This window comes from Odocoileus virginianus, chromosome 6 (assembly GCF_023699985.2).
Source record: "Odocoileus virginianus isolate 20LAN1187 ecotype Illinois chromosome 6, Ovbor_1.2, whole genome shotgun sequence".
NCBI classification, from domain to species: Eukaryota; Metazoa; Chordata; class Mammalia; order Artiodactyla; family Cervidae; genus Odocoileus; species Odocoileus virginianus.
Window position 1 is genome coordinate 47,695,112 of NC_069679.1, and position 17,395 is coordinate 47,712,506.

Below are 17,395 nucleotides of genomic sequence, written 5' to 3' on the forward strand. Positions count from 1 at the left end.
AGAGTCAGACACGACTGAGCGACTTCACTTTCACTTTTCACTTTCATGCATTGGAGAAGGAAATGGCAACCCACTCCAGTGTTCTTGCCTGGAGAATCCCAGGTGGGCTGCCTGGTGGGCTGCCGTCTGTGGGGTCGCACAGAATCAGACCCAACTGGAGCAACTTAGCAGCAGCAGCAGCAATTGGGTTTGTCTGACTTTTCATCATTATTAGATTCAGATTATGCCCTTTTGGTAGGAATGCCACATAAGTAAGGCTGATGTCTCACATAAGGAGATAGCATGTTTTCATTCTAAAATCAAATATAACATGTTATAAGGAGTGATTGTTCTGAGAATAATGATACAAAAACTATATTTAACTATAAAAATGAGAACAAACATCTCCTAAAGGAATCATAGTAGGAACAATTATAGACAACAGAATTATTTTCCAAGATGACACTGGAGCCTGTGGCTGTTTTCTGTCTTCAGAACTTTTTATGTGTTTCTAGTCCTGAGTATGTGTAACCCCATGTGGCTTCTGAAACTTTTTAAATTGTGTAATTTAAGGAACAGAAATCTTTATGATATATCCACAAAATAGAAAGCTATGCAGCCATTAAAATGATGAAAAGGTAGGAATCATATGAACAGACATGAAAAGATGCCCAGAATTGGATTTTTAAAGCAGGGTGCAAAGCAGTAGGCATGATCCCATTTTTGCAATAAAACCACACGAGAGAGAAATGGAGATGGAGAGAAAGAGAGACAGAGGCATAGAGAGAGGAATCTGAGAAGAGGCATTCCTAACGGAGGTTATTTCTGGGACGTGAGATCATAGGTGAATTTCAGTTTTCACTGTCATCTGTCTATATTTGTGAATAATGAGAATTTTTATTAATATTACTAGTCATGACCAACACAAACAATAAAGATGTTTCCACTTTGGAAAAAAATTTGATTATAAAACAAGTCTTGGGAGCTTGGTGGCATCTCCTCAGAAGCACCTCTCTGCCTCTTCTGTCTCCTAACAGATGCTCTTCCTGTCCAATCTCTTAAGAAAAAGGAAACTCTCGCCATTTTCCTGCCTTAACCTCACAGTTTCTCTGCTCTGCTCTCCATGTTGCCTGCTGCCCTCCATTCAGAGGAAGGGGTTTTCTTTCCCCTCTCCCAGGCCCCTCTTCTCTGGTGTCTTCTGTCTCCCTCTTACTCTTGGCTTCCTTCCCAACAGAATCCTCTCCCCTAAGACCCTTCCCCCACTCCCTTCTGTTGAGCCAAACACCCCAGAGAAGTGTCTACCCTTGATAGCTGTATTGCCTCTTTAAACCCTGAGGTCAGTTTCCATTTCCCCGTCCTGTGACACTGTGCTTTTTAATGCAGATGAAATTCCAAGGTGGCTTTTCACCCCCTTCCCTAGAAAACTCCTCTGCAGCATTTAATACCTGCCCTGGCCTCCTATTTTTTCTTTTATTGGAGGGTAACTGCTTTACAATGTTGTGTTGGTTTCTGCTGTACAACAACACAGATCAGGCATAATTTATATATAATTATATACGTATCCTCCCGCCTGAGCCTCCCTCCCCCCCTCCCAACCCCACCCCTCTAGGTCACCCAGAGCACCAGTCTGGGCTCCCTGTGTTATACAGTGGCTTCCCACTAGTTGTCCATTTTACAAATGATAGTGCACTGGCCTTCCTGAAACAACCTTTTCCATGGTTTCTGTGACAGACTGCAGACCCAACCCTTCTCTCTCCTCTCAGACAGCTCATTTCTAACCCTTCCCTGATTGGTGTTCTCTAAGACTCTGCCCTGAGCCTTCTGCTCTGCTTTCTGACACCTTTCCCGTGGATGGCCTTACCTACATCAGAGACACATCATCTTCCCTCCAAGCCTCTGAGTTCTCTGTTTCAGCTCTTAGTGTCCTGTCACATGGGATAGATAATGAAGATATTTTCATTTCCACCATCACTTACCTGCCAAGGCCAAGTGATTCTACTGTTGAAATGTCTTGTTATAACCTGAATGTTGGTTCCCCCCAAAATTTATGCACTGAAGCCCTAACCTCCACAGTGACGACAGTGATGGTGTTAGAAGGTGGACCTTCAGAAGATGATTAGAATTAGATGAGGTCATGAAGGTCGAACTCCCATGATGGGATTAGTGCCCTCAGAAGAAGAATAAGGGACTCCAGAGTGCTCTCTCTCCACCATGTGAGGACACAACCAGAAGGTAGCCTCTGCAAGCCAGAAAGAGAGGCCCCCAGAACGAAACCTGCCAGAATCTTGATCTTGGACTTCCCAGCCTCCAGAACTGTGAGAAATCAAGGTCTGTTGTTTAAGCTATCCAGTCTGTGGTATTTTGTTATGGCAGCTCCATCAGATTAAGACACATGTTAAATCTCTAGTCCCACCCCACTGCCACTGCCCTGGTTCAGGTCCTTGTCATTGCCTGGATTGGGACAAAACCCTCTTTCCTGAGTCACTCACCTTTACAAACTAACCTTCCAGCAGAGACCGGAATTTCCTTTCTGGAACACAAGCCTGATGATGTCATTTCTCTGCTCAAAACCAAAATTCAGATTTCCTACAGGTCGTTCCACAGAATGTTTGTTCCTTGTGTTGTTAATAGCTGATACAGCAAAATAAACAAGGGGGAGTCCAGTTCTCAAACAAGTTGGGCTTATTGAGAAACACTGAGTTAAACAAAGTTTAATGGGTTTCTTCACTGTAGAATTCATCACAGTCCTTCATACACTAACAAAAACTGAATCTCCAAGAAAGAAGTTATAAGTGCATTATTTCCCAGAAGTCTGTGTTTTTGTTGTTTTTTTCCACAGAACATTCATGCTCAAGAAGGATTCTGGTAGAGAGGCCATAAGACAGAAGGAACATGTATCCCTGTGTCACTGCTTAGACCTGCCCGGAATGGGGCAGCCCTACCAGAAACACCAGTGATGGACTACTGGGTGCATTTTTATTGTGTTTAGCCACTTAAACTTCAGGGTTGTTTGTTATAGCACTTAGCCTTTGCTGTCTAATGCAGAATGCATGCAGACTTTTAAGATACGTGCAAAAGAAAAGAGATGATCTTTTTCAGCCTTGGAAGTTTTTGTCATAATAATAACCCACATGGATCGCAGCCTTATTAAGTATCAAGTAAAGTGATGATAAGTATTTTGTAAACATTACCTCATTTAATCCTCTTGCCCACAGAGTAGGGTAAATACTATTATTGCCCTTTTTCACAGATGAAGAAACTAAAGCTGACAGAGGTTAATAACTTGGAAGTAAGAGGGTCAGGATGTGAATCCAGTTCTTTCAGTTTCTGGATCTTAATCACACTGAGGTCCTGCCTCCTAAGCCCAGGTTATGAGGTCAGAAAAACTGGATTTCAGGTTCAATGTGTTAGTTACCTAGCCCAACAGAACATGGAGATGACTGACTTCCTTCCGGTCTTTACCTAGACTAGTGGTTCTCAACCACAGGTGACTTTGACAGGGGACAAATGACAATATCTGGAGAAATTCTGGACAGGGGACATTTGAAAATATCTGGGGAAATTTGAGACTGTCACAGCTAGGGAGATGCTACTAGAATCTAGTTGGTAGAGGGCAAGAATGCTGCTAAAACATCATATAATGCACAGGGCAACCCCCGACAACAAAGAACTACCTGGCCTAAAATGTCATAGTGTCAAGGTTGGGAAACCCTGATCTAGACATCTTATACTTTCACTGACAGAGCCCAAAATGTCCAGAATAAATCCACATCCATGCTTGGCACAAGAAGTATGTTTGAAAACTCTGCTTTCTGCCTTAATACCTAAAAGCAGGGAAGGCTGTAGCCAACAAGTGGCTTTTGGTGCTCAGTGGCCAAGGCTTATTGTGGGAGAGAATCAGCCCAAAGAAGACTAGCCACAGAGAAAGAATTTGGCTTGGCAAGACCTCAGGAACAATATAGGGTGGCAGAACAGAAATTCTCTTGAAAGAATGCCAAACCCTTTTGGTTTCCTAGTAACATAATTTTCCTAAGATTTCTCTTATATTTGAATTTGCAGCATCCCCACACCTATTTTAAGTCAAAGCAACAAAAGAATTTTTTTAATGCCATAATAGAATCAGAGCTTCTTCGGAGAAGGCAATAGCAACCCACTCCAGCACTCTTGCCTGGAAAATCCCATGGATGGAGGAGCCTGCTGGGCTGCAGTCCATGGGGTCGCTAAGAGTCGGACACGACTGAGTGGCTTCACTTTCACTTTTCACTTTCATGCATTGGAGAAGGAAATGGCAACCCACTCCAGTGTTCTTGCCTGGAGACTCCCAGAGACGGGGAGCCTGGTGGGCTGCCGTCTATGGGGTCACACAGAGTCGGCCACGACTGACGAGACTCAGCAGCAGCGGCAGCAGCAGCAGGGGGCCCTCCTTCCGCCCGCTTCTGACGTCTGTGTCAGAAGCTGTCTCTCTCTCTTTCATACTTTAATAAATCTTTATCACACACACACACACACACAAAAAGAATCAGAGCTTCTTGGGGAGGGAGAGAAACATAAAAGACATCTGGCCCACCCCCTACCCACATCTCTGGTGTATGGCCCTCCTGTTTCAACATCATATGATTGTAGGAAGGGGATGTCACCAGGATCCAATTCCATTTCCAGAATATTCTGTTAGAAAGCTTTTCTTCCTAGGCACAGAAACCTGCTTCTCCAAACTCTGCTTGTTGCCTCTAGTTCATTCCTTTGCCGAAGACTGCAGTTTGTGGGAATGGATACAAGGGGACTAGAGGGGATGGAAAGTGTTTTTCGGTGAAAGCTTGAGTCCCAGGTGCTGTGCCCTGTGGTTTACACACATTATTTCTAATCTTCTAACAGCGTCTCATAGCAACCTCGGGTTAACCACCAGGCACAGCCTCCCACCCCTGCCTGTTGTCTCCATTTCAAAAGAAATCTCCATGAGTTCTATTTTCATATGCAAACTTCCCTTTGGCATTCCGTTCATTCATTCACTCAGCTCATATTTACTGGACACTTACTATGTGGCAAACTTGTACCAGATATTTAGGGTACAAACTTTGGACAGGTTGACCTTTCAGGACATTGGAACTGCCACATTCTGTCAGCAAAGGAAGCCCTCAATCTAGGTGACTATTTACATTATCTGCAGCAAAAAATCCCTAGGCTGATACCCTCCTGGAGCCCCAGGAGAATCAGCGTGTGAGAGAAGACAAATGACAAAGAGGTGAGCCTGACAGAAAACTGAACTCTCTTTTGATGTCCTCAAAATCTTCAGGGGCATCGGCAAACCTCGCAAAATGCGTGCCATGATGGGTGCCCCATGGAAACTAATGTGGCTGAGCTCCACATCAGGGTAGATGTGAGAGAAAACAGGACGAAGAAGCCAGAAAACAGTTTACTGAGGGAACTTCAAGGCTGTTACATCCCAAGGCTTCATCAGGCTGTGGAGAGGACAGTGGCTGGGCGGAGGGGTTGCATAGGGGTGTCTAGAATGCAAGAAGAGGGAGCCCCCTAATTCACATCTGACTTCCGTATATCTAGGCCTCTGGTACAAGAGTTCATTTGCAGAAACAGCTCTAGTGCATTATCATCATTCCCTCAAAACAAGTTCACACACATCACCAAAGGGAATAAAGCCTTCCTGGTGAAATCTGGGGCACTGTGGCAGGTTACTGGGGACACACATGGTGGCAGGGAGGATTTTGGTGCCTTCCTGTGCCCCAAGGTGCCACCTAAAGAAATCATCTCCCCAAAGTACCCCTGAGGACAGCCTGCAGGAACCTCATTGGCAATCCCTGAGGAAGAGGGGAGACCACCAATGAAACAGCAATAGAAAACAAATTATACTGAGATGTCTCTAAATGAACCAAGGGAAATTGCATACAATTATATGCTTTTGCCATTATTTCTAAAAATGAGGGTTGACTTTCCCAATGAGGTTTACATCTGGAGATTGAACAAAAACAGACCTACACAACTGCATGGAAACTTCATAATCTCCTAAATATTCCTCCAAAAATTGAGGTAAATGTGGAAGTTTTCAAAAAGAAAAGTTTACCAAAACATAATTTTCAGTTTGAATGTTCTACAAAAAAATTTTTATATCATGTCCATTTTCATTTCAGGCTCATCTTGTTAAAATAACATTCTTTCATTTTGGTTTTGTTTTTAGGCACGTAGTTAAGCAAGAAAAAGGCTCTGCTCTGCCTGCTAATAGAGTTTTATGGGTTATTGTCTTCCATGTACCCCCTAATCTTGCTAATTGATTCCTTAAGACCAAAAAGGTCTCATTTCTCACTAAGCAGGCCCAAGACCAAATCTCACAGGTAATAGGTGCTCATTAAGAACTTGCAGACCTGAGGGGAATTGTGGGGAAAGGCAGCAGCACGGGCTTCTCCTCAGAAAAACAGGGGCAGGAAGCAGCCATCTCAAAAGAGCGTCTCTTTGGGGTGCCCACGACAGCAGAGACTGAGCCATAATTAGCTTTGTGTTCCCAATCCACGGTACCCAGAGGGCGAACGTTTGATGTAAGAGGCCAGGCATGCGGGCCAGAAAAAAGAACATTTATGCATCAGGGGAAGTACTATAAATGCAGGCATTTTTCACTTGCAATCAGGGAGCTCTGGGCCAGAGGAGCAGCATGGTTTGGGATGCTGGCGTAGCAGAGCTATCACTGGTGAGGAATGGCAGGACAATTTCCAGGATCTTCATTCCTGCTGGGTGAACAACCCAGGCAAGATGCACAGATCAGTTCCTCCATGCTGGAGCTGCAGGGCTGTCCCTGTTACAATTCTCAGTTCAAAACCTCTTTCTGAATACATTCAACTCTTTTCATTTTTATGGGAGGGGCTCTGGGGAAAGACAGATTTGGTTTCAACCGAAATTTCACTCACCAGCTGTGTATGATCTTCAGCAAACGCTTTAGTCTTCCTGAGCCTCCATTTTCTCACCTGTAAAATAGGGATAAAATTTAGTAATATCTATCTTACTCAAAAATCTTGACAATCTTGACACATGTAAAGCACAGTGCCTAGCACACACCAAGTACTAAATAGATTTCCCAAGGGCAGGAAAGGGCTTGCCCAGGGTGAGCCCTGGACAAAATCACAAGGTGGAAGGTGTTTGTCCACAAAGCATCTTATAGCTCTGAGCAGTGATTCTGTGCAAACAAGCCAGCCCCAGGAATGTGGTGGGAGGACTGGCCTGGCACACAGTGGGTAGCACGGAAGCCAGTAAGTGGCTGAGCTAGAGCTAAGGAGAACCAACCTGCAAGGTGCCTGCTCCCACCCTGATGTCAGGGGTGGGGGATGGGGATGACCAAGGGAAGGTTACAGGGGCCACAGTGGGGGGCAGGGGAGGCTACAGGAGCCAGCAGAGGGATGGTCCTTGCTGATGCAGAGCGACGGGTAGGGTTACAGCTCCAGGGGAATTGGCAGGCAGTTTCCAGGGTGTCGCTCAGATAAGCTGCGGCTTGGGATGCAGGTCCCTGGCTCTCTGGGAGAGACGCCATGTCTTGGCCGGTGCTGTCTACCAGGGTTTGCTTCAAGCTTTCCAGGCACTCAGACTGGGAATGTGGAGTGACCACTCCTGCCCGCCTCCCACTCTGTCCTCCTCGTTGACTCCCTCCCCATGCCTCTCCCAGCTCCCCCAGGCCCCTGGGGGGTCCTCCAGCACACACTGTGCCCCTCTGCCTAGGACGCCCTTCCCCATGTCGCTGGCTCACTTGTTGGCTCACTGCACACAGCTTCTGTCCCGCTGTCACTTCATCCAAGAGAACTTTGCATGTGAAATATCGCACATCCAGCCCCTTATTTTCTTCACAGTGCTCATCACCATCTGACCCATGGCATATTTATTAGTGAACCTGTCTGCCTCCTCCGGCATAATGTACACCCCATGATGGCCAGGACTATGTTCCTGCCAGTATCCTCAGAGTCCAGCCAAATGTCTAGCACCTGAGCATGGAGCTGCTCAACAAAAACTGTGTGAATGAGTGAGTGAGTGAGTCAACTGCCAAACCCCATCTGCTGGTAGGTGAAAGACACTAACTAACATACTGAATTGGCTCCAGAACCAACCAGGACTGAGTACATATGGCCTAATGAAGGTACTAGCTGCTGGAACAGGGAGAAGGGGCTGAGCGTAGAGAAGGCAGCAGTTCAGCCTGGGACTCCCCTGGATCTGCTCCAAATATCCATCTAGGGATGTTTTTGTTAAGAGGCTCTTGTACACTAAAAGCTTCCTCTTGGTTCTGTGATCTGAATCCCTGATGGTGGGACTTCAGGCACATGCCCAGCAGGAGAGAAGGTGTGGAGCTGTTTGGCTTACCCAAACCACACCCCTTAAATCACCTCATGACTACTTAGAAGGCTAACTCTAATAGCAGCTAAAAGTCCATTTATGCAGGCAAGCCATTAGAGAGATTTGAGAATTTAGGTCATAGTTCCAGGAGCATCATCCAGATAAATGACAGCATGCAGTCAGGGCTTGGATAGAGTTCTTGCCCACAGGTCTGGGTTTCTTCTCTCTGGTGCTTAAAATCACTGCCTGGCAGAGGACGCAGCCAGCAGGGGATCATTACCGAACCCTTCTTGACATGAAATGCAAGAATGTCCAGGCACTGCCTAGAAGCCCATGGTCATGATGCTTGCCTGATCTACTGGCTGAATCCATTGGAAGGAATTATGTCAGTACCAAGAACACCTTTTTCCAGTTTCTGTCCACGAAATTCAAAGTGTTAAGTCGCTCAATCATGTCCAACTCTTTGTGACCCCATGGACTGTAGCTCGCCAGGTTCTTCTGTCCATGGAATTCTTCAGGCAAGAATACTGGTGTGTGTTACTTGCTTAGTCATGTCTGACTCTTTGCGATCCCATGAACTGTAGCCTGCCAGCCTTCTCTGTCCATGTAATTCTCCAGGTAAGAATACTAGAATGGATTGCCATTTCCTTCTCCAAAGAATAGTGGAGTAGGTTGCTATTTCCTTCTCCAGGGGATCTTTCTGACCCAGGAGTCAAACTCAGGTCTCCTGCATTGCAGGCAGATTCTTTATCTTTTGAACCACCAGAGAAGCCCCTTCCATCCAGATGTGAAGAGAAAAGGCAAACGCCTCTCTATGTGCCAGTGCCCAGAAACAAGCAGAAACCTCACCCACAGTGGTGGCCAACATCTGAGTTTTTCAGGAGTCTCTTTGAAGAAGCAATGATATTCTTCTGAGGAGGGTGGGGAGTGGTGGTGATAATATGGAAGGGGGAAAAGAAAAGCTCACAAAGTGAGGATTGTGTAAGAGGCTGTCCCCTGGGGGCATGTCTCTGCTTCCTATCCATCCCCTCTTGCTGCACCCCAGGCCACTGGTTCCTTCCTCCAGCAGGACTAGTTGCAGCAAAACCCCATTCCCAAAGAGATGCATCTGCACTTGAAGAGGATTTGACCTATGCCTGGAGAAGTACTCTAACCTATGTGTACCTCAGGGTGGTTATCAGTTCCCACCGTAACCGGAAAGGGCACGGAGTACGAACCTTAGCTCTCCCATTTAGCTGTGTGACCAGGACAAGCTTTTCAACCTCTCTAATCAGTTTTTTCCCACTCCAGTGTTCTTGCCTGGAGAATCCCAGGGACGGGGGAGTCTGGTGGGCTGCCATCTATAGGGTCACACAGAGTCGGACGTGACTGAAGCAACTTAGCAGCAGCAGCAGCAGCAATCAGTTTTTCATTTGAACCTAAGGTAACTTTACGTCCATGGGGCCATCTGGATGAAACATGACTAAATGCAATTTAATCCATTACTTTGGTCCAATACTTCAGCCACCTGATGCAAAGAACTGACTCATTGAAAAAGACCGTGATGCTGGGAAAGATTGAAGGCAGGAGAAGAGGACGACAGAGAATGAGATGGTTGGATGGCATCACCGACTCAATGGACATGAGTTTGAGCAAGCTTTGGGAGTTGGTGATGGACAGGGAAACCTGGCGTGCTACACTCCATGGGGTCGCAAAGAGTCAGACACAACTGAGTGACTGAACTGAACTGAAATGCAATTTATACACAGAGGATCTAGAAAATGCCCGCAAGCTAATGGGTGCTCAATAAACACACTTTTCCTGTTGAAATGCCTCATTGTTTAACTTACTAAATGATGTTATATTACTTTGCAGTGGATTATTATTTCTTTCAACTTCCAGTCTAGATGGTCCTTTTAGTTTCTTGTAGTTTTGTTTTAGATAATGTAAGATATGTTTTATCTTACCATTTTATTTTGCTTACAATTTTGTGGGCTTCCCAGGTAGTGCTAGTCACCTGCCAGCCAATTCAAGAGACATGAGAGATACAGGTTCAGTACCTGGGCCAGGAAGATCTCCTGGAGGAGAGCATGGGAACCCATGCCAGTATTCTTGCCTGGAGAATTCCATGGTCAGAGGAGCCTAGGGGGCTACAATTCATGGGATCACAAAGACTCGGACAACTGAAGTGACTTAGCATGCACGCACACAAGATATGTTTGGTTTCTAATAAAGTCATAATAAAGCTTTATGTTGGAACTAGCTCAATCTAATAACACTCTCAAATTCTAAGGTGATTTGAGGGACATTCATTCTTGCATTAATTCATTTATGGCCCAACTGCATCAAAACACTTGTTCCAAAAGTATTTTTAAGGGGCTTACAAAAATAGATACAGAAGGATACAAAGAAATAAGATTGTTACAGGTTGGTCACAGAATTAGTCCTGAGCTTCCGAGAAGCTAAAGCAAAGAGGAAAAGGTGAGCAAAAATAAGATTCACAGTGTCTGTAAGATACCAACTTCTCCCAAGAAACACAACCTTTCCTGCACTAAGCTCTAAGTGACCTCGATCCCACCTCAACAGTATCTTCACAGAGCAGCTGCCTCTGATCCTGTCTGTTGGTACAAACCAGGGCACCACACCTGAGGGCTACTCAAAAACAATCCAACCAAGGTAGGCTTTCTGTTGGTTGGGCTTGATTCAGGGGTGGGATTTTACTGACAGGAATCAATGAAATGTATATCTCTTACAGTTACTACAGATGTATAACAAATTACCCCCAAATTTAGTGACTTACAACTACCATTTTATTTTCCTTACAATTTTATGGGCCAGAGATTTGGCCAGACTGTAACATCTTTGGATAATACAATCTGCTATAATACCTTTTATGCAATCACCCATAAATACTGTATCTGCAACTAAGCCTCGAGGAGAATTAAGTAGATCTAAAGGGCTTACAGGGTGTCCTTCTGATGTCAAACATCAAGGAAGAAGGTCTTGGCTTATATTCAGCAGGTTCGAGAGACACAGTGAACATACACTGAATGAAGCAACATATTCTTAGTCCCCATGTATATTATTCTGCTCAGTCTCCACAACAAGATACCATAGACTGGGTGCTTAAACAAAAGAAATGCTACTTACTCACAGTCTGGAGGCTAGAAGTCTGAGATCAAAGTGCCAGCATGGTCAGGTTCTGATGAGAGGTTTTCTCTTGAATTGCAGGTGGCCACCTTCTCACTTCCCTGGTAGCTCAGCTGGTAAAGAATCCTTCTGCAATGCAGAAGACCCCAGTTCAATTCCTAGGTCAGGAAGTTCCCCTGGAGAAGGGACAGGCTACCCACTCCAGTATTCTTGGGCTTCCCTGGTGGCTCAGATAGTAAAGAATCCACCTGCAGTGTGGGAGACCTGGGTTCGATCCCTCGGTTGGGAAGATCCCCTGGAGGAGGGCATGGCAACCCAGTCCAGTATTCTTGCCTGGAGAACCCCCATGGACAGAGCAGCCTGGCGGGGGACAGTCCATGGGATCACGACTGAGCAACGAAGCACAGCCCAGCACAGTACCTTCTCACTGTGTGTTCATATGACCCTTTCTTTGTGTGAGCTCATGGACAGAGAGAGTCCACTTCTATCTCTTCCTATAAAGACACTAATCCCATTATAAGGGCCCCACCTTCATAACCTCATCTAACCCTAGTCACCTCCCAAAGAACTCATCTCCAAATACCTTCACATTGCCATTTCGGGCTTCCACATATGAATGGGAGCACAAACATTCAGTTCAGAATACCATGGCTACAGATACGCCTGCATTCAGTGGGAAGCAATGTCAATTCCTGAATATGTCCAAATATCTGGAGTCTTTAATCAAGTAGACAAATCATCCACATATGTGAGTTTTTCACTTTTTTTCCAATTTAGTCTTATAGTTAAAACTCAAGCCAGAGACTATGGCACAGATATAAATAGAGCATCATTATATATAATTTGGAAAGGATTTCACTGGTGTACATCTGTAAGCAGTTCAGGAACACTTTCAAGCTGTGTTTACATGATATCAAACATCTGGATGAAAACTGAAAAAAATAATCAATTTGGATCGGAAACAAAACAGAAGTACAAATCTCAGCGCACTAGCTCTTGGAATACTGAACACAGTACCCCAACACCCCAAGAATGAGACAATGGTGCACAAGAAGGGCTATTAGAACGACCAGGCAGTGGGGAGGGGCTTCTGTGGGAAGGTATACTTTATCTTTTTTTCTTTTAATTTTTTATATTATGAAACTATGATAACACATTTACAGGAGACTTGGAAAATTCAGAACAAGGTTACATATACTTCCACTGTATATTACAATGATTTTTTTTTAAGTAGATAAAATAAGAGTTTTAGTTGGAGTTTTAACATCAAACCATTTACCTCTTACCTCTTACACCGAGGTAAGACCCAAGCACACTGTTTACATGGTCTGGGGGACAGAGCCAAAGGAGAAACTGTAGGTCAGTGAATATGCAGAGACCCAGGGTATGCTGAGTGCCGAGTTACAGACAAGCTTTATCCCCCTCCTCATCTTGTGGCGGGAGGAAGGGGCTTGGTCAGGACAGGTTCGGGCATTAGCAGGGAAGTGGTGGATATGTTCAAGGCATGCAAGATGGCAAGCTGAAGGTCCTCAGAACTGGCATCTGAAGAGGGCTGAGGCAGGCACCCCTGACTTATTTAAACTCACACATCAAGTTCATGACAAAAATCCAGGTGTCTTCACTCTGACATGCCAGAAATTACCCAATACTTAGTGGTCCAGAAGCAAAGCCAAGAAGATGTGGGTTCCAGGAACACCAGGGATTGCTGGCCCAAAGTTCCCATGAGGGCAATTCTAGGGACAAGGGCCTAAGACCAAGCCAGAGAGTCAAAACCTCCAGCTGTCAGAGCAAGGCATCCCGGCTGGCCAGAAGGAGGCAGGCCTTCTGCCAGGGGAAGAAGGAAAAGGGGCCAGCACATCAGCAAGTAGAGAGTCAGAGAAATTAAGGCAGGAAGCAGAAAGAGACTGAAAGGGGGTGCACTGGGACAAACCATCATTGCTGTTACTCTGGCAAGTTCTTTGTTTTGACACATAGTCAAGGCTGTCCTGGGCATAGGGAGCAGAGCAGGATGGTGAAGACACAAGCTCTCAGATGAAAAAGAGTGATGGTTGAGGGAGCCTGAGCTCTGGCTTGGGTACAGGGGGATTTATTTGCGCAAGGCAGTGTGTTGTTGCAGCATTCAAGACACAGGTAAAGAGCTGGGAGGAGGGAGACTGTGGATTTGGAAATGAAAGAATAAAATCAAGAGATTTGTGGAAGAAATAACATTAGAATTTGATAGAACTGTGAACACCAAAGTGGAAGTAAGACCGAAAAAAAAAAAAAAATCACAGAACGAATTTGAAGACAAACGTGGGGAACTGGGAGGCTGTTGGCACCTTAGGTAACTGTGGAGATTTTGGAAAGATGTGGTTTCTGGAACTGAGAGTTAGTGCTGCTCTGACCCACCATCCAATCCTCCCTAGGAGAGGAGAGCATGATGGGGTTAGGATTCTGGTGTCCAAGGCTGCCTCTTTTCTCTGGACCACTTCCTGTTCCTGCTAACTCTTAAAGCAGTATCACCTGGACCAAGGAAGGAGATGGGTGTCCCCTGCGCTTGCTTCCTGGGACAGAAATCCAATATTTGATCCTTGGACTTATCAACTTCATCAAGAGAAATTGAAGTATGAATTATAGGAATGTGCAGGGTAAAGTGAGTTCCTGGATTCTTGATAAGTATGTGACTTGACAAAATCCATGTTGGAAGGAAGTAACACAAAATTTGGAAGGATAGAAGAATATAATTAAGCCAACTGGAAATATGTTGTCAACGTGTCTGTTTGGGGGTAGGATTAGTTCATTTGAACAGGGTCACAGTGACTCAAATATTATATTGTAATGATGTTATCCTGAAAGAGCTTCAGTAAATCTAATCACTCATGAACGTCCAGATAACATAAATTTGGAAAGATCTAAAAACCAGCTAAGATTGATACTGACAGCCAAAAGAGAAAGTTGTTAAAACAATGGAAATTCCCATGGGATGATACATGTTAATAGTTTGACCTAGAATAAATATTACATTCTTGGCTAGGGGAGGATTTCCCATCTATGCTATAGTGTTTGAGGTGTTAAGATGATCACATCCAAAACTGAGAGGCCAGGGAAGTGATCTGGGATAGGCTCAGGGGGCCTGCCAAGGAATGACATTAATTTATGGCTTTCCTCAGAGAATGATCAAAGGTTTATGGCAACCAGGAATCAGATCCAGGGCTTGAAAGATTCCTCTCTTAGAAGTGTTCATGGCTTCAACTGGGATGACTGGACACAAAAGGGAGAGACCAATTAAAGGGCCATGCCAAGAGAAGACTTGGTGGGAAGGAAAAATGTTGGCTAGAGTGGAGAGAAGAATGGAAAATTTGAGAATCCAGGAAAGAAGGGGAGTGGAGGAGAAAGAAGGAAAGGGGAAGGACCCGAAGGCAGTTGTTGATGAAATAAAGAAATTTTTAAAAGGGCTTAGTCAACTCCTACTTTGATAATTCTATTCCAAGTGGAGATGGGCTACTGAAATCCTGGTAAGCAGGAGTTGAAAAGAAGGGAAAGACAGCACTGGGAAGAGATTTGGGAACTGAAGGCAGAAGCAGATTGAAAACTGGATGCAGTGAATGACAGTAAACAGCCCATAAACAAGCATAAACAAGCATGAACAACAAGTTCAAGTATAAGCATCTTAAACTCAGAACCTTGAACTGAGACCTGGGTTCTTGCCCCACTCTGCCCCTAAAGTTGGGAAAGCCACTCCAGCTTTCTGAACCTGTTTCTTTACATCTAGTGACGGGATTAGACTAGGTGGCCTTGAGCATTCCTTTCCTTTTCTACAGCCCTCAATTCAACATAGACATTATGAAATCAGAGACTTATATAAATGGAATCTTCCAGATTGGAATGTGCATTTAGCTTTTCTAAGTACAAAATGCTTTGAAGGGAGGAAAAAAAGGTTCCACTCAACACTTGGCGAGCAGTATTTGTTCTGTAAAATAATTAGCGAGTAAGTGTTATTGAACTAGGTTGTCACATAATCACGAGAATTAAAAAAAAAAAAAGATTTAGGAGACTCAATTTTCCCTCCCATAGATCAAAAGAGTGACTAATAGAAACCATGGGTGGATGGTTAATAAAAATCTATATAGGAGGAGAGAGCCAACATGAAATGAAAAGAGTGCTGATCTCAGGTCAGGAGCCTTGAGTTCTAATCCCAACTCTGAAAATATATAATTTCTAAAAGAATAATGCAGGGGACCAGTTACAGGAGGATGGAAGAGCTGAGAAGCCAGACTGCAGTATGGCAGCCTGTAGTGTTTGTGCTCAGTCATGTCCGACTCTTTGTGACCCCATAGACTATAGCCCACCAGGCTCCTTTGTCCATAAGATTGTCCAGGGAAGAGTAGATTGCCATTTCCTATTCCAGGGGATCTTTACCACCTAGGGATTAAACCCACATCTCTTGTGTCTTCTGCTTGGCAGATGGATTCTTTATCACTAGCACCACCCGGGGGAACCCCAAGGAAGCCTAGATATTAGCAACAGCAGGAAGCCACTGCCATCCTGGGCTGGAGGGAAAAAAGAGAGAAGGTGCTATTACTGGAATCCAGAGGCCATGGTCACCTGATGGAAGCTGGAACTACAGTGGGTCTATTAGTGGGAGCTGGAGCCACGGAGGAGATACAGCAATGGTCACAGGACTGAGGGAAGGAGGGCTGGAGAGAATATCCCAGTTCTTTCTTGCCCTGTTCTCCAGTCTTCTGCCAGTGCTTCCCATTGGTAGATCCAGCTAGCAACTAGCTCACATCACAGGATGGCAAATGCAGCCCACAACGGTCAGCTCTTCCTCCATACAGAGCAGAGAAAGTTCAAGGATGGATCTGAGGACAAGCAGGCCAGGAATGGCCCTAAATACAAATTCTACTTTCTTATAACACTGATCCATAGTGTTATAGATCAGTGTATAACTTATAACACTGTGTATAACTTATAACAGTATATAACTTATAACACTGATCTCTAGTTCTCTATCGGCCTAGCATCTAGGTCTTCACACATCTGAGGACATCCATCCTGTTATGTCTTGTTTTCTTTCTTTCCCAAGCCTGACATTCAAACTGCCTTATACAGAATATTTCCCAAACCTCCCTCACTGTTCTGGTATCCCTACTTCTGGGAGCTCCCTGGGATGTGGTACGTGATGTTCACAAGACCCATGGTGACCCTAACACCAGCTCAGAAACAGAGGACTAATCCCACCCTTCTTGTAGCAATGCAGCAGTCATTCCACTGCTGACTCATGTGGAGTCTATGGACTATCAAGACCCATGTACTTTTTTACTATGTGATTTCAAGTCTTTCCTGACCTGTCTTAGCAGGGTAACCACACATTTGATAAGCACAACCAAATTCATCCTCCAAAGCGCTGGATTAAAAAGAAGAGGAGGAGGAGGAAGAAAAAGAAGAATAGAGTAGACCAGAAACAAGGACAGAGCTCTGTGTCACTCCACCGGAGATCTCCCTTCAAGTTAACTCAGAACTATGAATCAAGCCTCACTGGGTAGTGCTGCTCAACCAGTTCTAGATCCACCTAACAGCCAAGGAATTATGCAAGACTTCATCAAATTCTTTACTTATATCACAACGTATAACATCCATGGCAGTCAGCTCTCTTCACTTCAAGCACAGAGTGCTTAACTAATACTTGCTGCTTCTAAGTTAAATAAAATTATCTTGATTCACCTAATGATACTGTTTAAAGAAAGTTAACATGGTTATCTTAATGGGACATCATAATGAACCCATGTTGGCTGCTGGTGATTACCACTTTCTTCTTTAAACACGTATAAACCTACTTGTTCCAGACTTTTTCTAAAGAGTGGCCAAAAAGGCCTGTTATGGATCTGTGATTCCTGAAATCTACTCCTTTCTTACTTTAGAAAACTGGGGCAACATTGCCCCTATACAGTCTTTGGGTACACTCTTATCTTCCTAAACTGGAAGGATTCTA

At 44.6% G+C, this 17,395-nt stretch overlaps 1 long non-coding RNA gene across 5 annotated transcripts in view; it reads right to left on the reverse strand.

The window, feature by feature from the left end:
• The window catches only part of LOC110133545 (uncharacterized), a 143,338-nt gene that overhangs the window by 108,801 nt on the left and 17,142 nt on the right, over positions 1-17,395 (reverse strand). For 4 of the 5 annotated variants that reach the window (XR_011488286.1, XR_011488291.1, XR_011488289.1 and 1 more), the window contains 2 exons: positions 11,425-11,553; positions 6,888-6,944 (listed from right to left, as the gene is read on the reverse strand). This is a non-coding gene — a long non-coding RNA (uncharacterized lncRNA). The remainder of the gene's footprint in view (positions 1-6,887; positions 6,945-11,424; positions 11,554-17,395) is intronic. The other variant, XR_011488290.1, reaches the window with a different exon arrangement.